At 35.5% G+C, this 3492-nt stretch overlaps 2 protein-coding genes across 3 annotated transcripts in view; one reads left to right on the forward strand and one right to left on the reverse strand.

Moving 5' to 3' along the window:
• Window positions 1-3492, reverse strand: part of RALGPS2 (Ral GEF with PH domain and SH3 binding motif 2) — a 105488-nt gene that overhangs the window by 40749 nt on the left and 61247 nt on the right. The window lies entirely within an intron of this gene.
• The window catches only part of ANGPTL1 (angiopoietin-like 1), a 17607-nt gene continuing 14339 nt past the window's right edge, over window positions 225-3492 (forward strand). The window contains exon 1 of the mRNA XM_009320643.1: window positions 225-574. The gene's annotated coding sequence lies outside the window, so the exon portion shown is untranslated. The remainder of the gene's footprint in view (window positions 575-3492) is intronic.

A 3492-nucleotide genomic window follows, 5' to 3' on the forward strand; every position in this document is an offset into this window, starting at 1 on the left:
TTGCACAGTCTGTTGCCATATGGTACCCTCCCTTCTACTGGCAAACAATCTTTCCTTGTTCATAACTTCTCAGCCTCCCTACCCCCTCCTTTTCTGGAGGGTATGGATAGGAAATCCGAAGGAGGAGTTTCTTCTGCTCTCAGTGTGTTCGTGGTGACATCATAGGTGGGCTGAACGTCTAAGTCGAGTGTGTGTTTGTTTAAAAAAAACTGTCCAAAAGTGATGTATATGGAATCTGGGTCAGCTGTAGCTGGTTAGTGCACTTCTGCTTGGGAGAGTAAAACAGTCTAGTTTCAAAAAACATTTCTCTCTCTCTTCTGGAATAAAACTTACTGGAACATTACTTTTTTTCTCTTTTTTTTTTTTTTTAACCGATTAGTTAGGTTGGTTATCGTATGGAGAAACCCAATTCCTCAATACAGCTTGGATCTAACAGAGAAAGACAAAAGCAGTTTTCAACTCCAACTGCAGATTAACAATCCACAGCACCGGGTAATATAGGAAGAAAAAGCAACTTGGCCTCTTTTTCCATCTACCACAGAAGCAAAACAGCTGGAAGATTTTTTTTTTCTTGGTAAGTTTTAAAGTTATTCTTACTTGCAAGTCTAGTTTTGAGCTATTTGCAAATTCTACATACACCTACCATCCACATACTGTGAATAGACAAATCTCTCAGCCTGAGAAAAGTTTGACAACTAAAATATAAAACTCACTTTTGTGGCATTTGGTAGGCTTTGGAAACTTGGAAAGAATTAAAGAGGACTCTGCACTGGAGCAGAGACTAACTCATTCCAGTTGTGAGGATGAACAAGTTTCAGTTGTTTAGCTGTAAATCTTCTGTAGGTTTTGTTATATACAGTTACAGAAAATTAGTACTACCAGATTCTTTGCTAAGCATGTAATTTGAGTATTGTGAACATATTAATGTGAAATTCTGATCCTACCAAAAAGCAAAAGCCGAAAATCCTATCGAGTTCAGGAAAGCTGGATTTCACCCAATGCCAGAGCATAGACCTAGCATTACTAGAACTAGAAAATGGATACCTCAATAAAACCACTGTAAAAAATCCCAAGCAAATCAATGCACATCTGTAAGTAGCAATCATTGTATATCATTTCAACTAAATTTTTATATATGGTACATCTAAGCAGTAGAAGTAGTCCAAGTTGTACAACCAACCAAGAAACCCGAGTCATACACTGATTCAGAATATAATCAAGTTTGTAGCACAAACAATAGTGCAGCTGAAAATCCAAAGGCATTGCTGCAACAGGCACTAATCCCTTCCTTTAACAATTTGTGGAACGATGGGGAAGTTAATTGTACCTCAATTAAGCAGCAGTTTGTTTCTAAATAAAGATTCATTTCATAAACATGAAATGCAACATACAAGGCAACACTATATTAAGCAGAAAACAGAGGGGTTTGTTACAGTTCTTCTTTGGGGGGGTGGGGGAGGGGGAAGGATGCAGTTGCAAGTCAAGGATTAAAACAACAAAGCTGCTTACAAACAGAAGACACAAGTACAGATAAAAACCAAAAAAAAGAGTTGCTAATACTAATTTTCTACATTTTGCCTTTCTTCATGCTGACTTGGAAATGAAAATACAGTAAATAATCCAGAACAATGGAAAAGAATTTAAGTGACATATTTGTATTAACAAACTCTCAGAAATGCCTGGCATATTAAGAAAGAATGAAGGGGGTGATGCTAAAAGAAGAGACAGTGTTACAGAAAGCAAACTTAATAAAGGTTAAGTAGCTATGGGAGGAAAAAAAGCCTGAAGCAGCCTTGACAAAAAAGACAGATGGATCCTTTCCAATTTATTGAGCCCTTTTTCTTACTATCCTTCTGTGCTTCTTTACATATTAAAGAGAACAACCTAAACAACAAAAAACCCCATTTGAAGCCTACATTGTGTGCTTTGGACACCAGTCCATTCATTCATGATTAGCCAAGGTTTTGATTTACATGGCTTAGAACAATTCCTAAATCTTTCACAAATGAAAACAGCTGAGTCAATAATTTTAAAGCAATAAACTGGCTATATGCAAGGTTTTACCTCTCTCTTTTTTGCTGTCTTCCAACTTTAGAGTTCAAATTTTGAAATGCTTATTTTAAACAAATAATGGACTACTAATATTATGCTGGTGCCACAAGAATGATCTGATGTATGATGGAAAAATATGTCATTTAAAATTTTACAGGAATTCACTTCAGAGAGTGGAAATTCTGAATCTTTAAACTTCTGCCAGTATATACATAGCTTTATCAGGTTTTCATTATTGTATTACTGGGCTTAGTTTGTTGTTTGTAACATGTCCTATTAGTCTGGTCCTTAAAATTTATACACCAATGAATGAAATAAAACTTCCTATAGCAAACATCACTAGATGTTTCATGTCTTCAACATCTGTTTTAGAGAATTCTGGAGCCCCTAAATAACACATTTCCAAACACAAAATGCACCACTCCATTGTACCTGCCTGTTAAAATGGTGCAAACACACACAATGGCTGCAAACAAATGTAAAGGAACCCTCACAAAAAAAAGTCACCAAAAGATCTGGAAATATTATGATATTTTGCTGTGTTTTCAGAATATCTAGTAGGACAAGATTTAGAAATCTATTCTGCAGAGAATTTCTAAGAATGTATTCTTTTTAGAAGTGACACATTTCCAGTGACTACTTCAAAAACCCCTGAAGATTTTTAAATTGCTTTTTCTAAAAGGAATCAGATTCCCCTTAATCTCAGAGAAGTAGCATTCTGTGACTCAATACCTCACGTATCCGACTAACAAAAACCAAGAACATATTATTTCTGGATCCCAGTCAATACAATTGAAAGTAATCCTGTTATTTTGGCAAAGGCAGAGTGACTTACCAGAAAAGCACTTGTTTATATAGGGGAAAGTAACTTACAGAAGTACACAGATACATCAAAAATCCATGTGAACATTTCTCCTATAGTAAGAGTGTTTTCCTCACAGCAGTATGCTTCTAATGTTACGGACCCAATTTTAAGGTAAAAAAACCACAAAAATCTCTACTTACTCTGAGATAGGAGAATATAGATGGTTTTATTGATTTTAGCTGCTTGGACAAAGCTTAACAGAAAACGAAGTATGCGTAACATCAATAATAGAGCTTTCAGATTAACTGGTGTCATGTTCAGAGGATCTTTATTCTCAGTATTATCATTTACTTTCTCAAAAAAACCCTGTCTGTTTCTCTTCCTGGTTTACATGTTTATAAATGGAAGTTTATAAGAGAGAGCACCATTGTTATTTATCATTTGACCATATTCTTTTAATAAATATTCTGAATAAAGATTGGTACTGATACTGCACTTTCCATACAAAGGGAATCCTACATTCACATTTACCTGCAACACTTCCCCTACATTCAGTCGTAACAACCTACACTACCCATGGAGAAGCAGTCTTCATCAGCTCTGAAAGAACAGATTCTTATTTCTGTTGTGGGTCT

This window comes from Pygoscelis adeliae, unplaced genomic scaffold (genome assembly GCF_000699105.1).
Source record: "Pygoscelis adeliae isolate BGI_AS28 unplaced genomic scaffold, ASM69910v1 Scaffold402, whole genome shotgun sequence".
NCBI classification, from domain to species: domain Eukaryota; kingdom Metazoa; phylum Chordata; class Aves; order Sphenisciformes; family Spheniscidae; genus Pygoscelis; species Pygoscelis adeliae.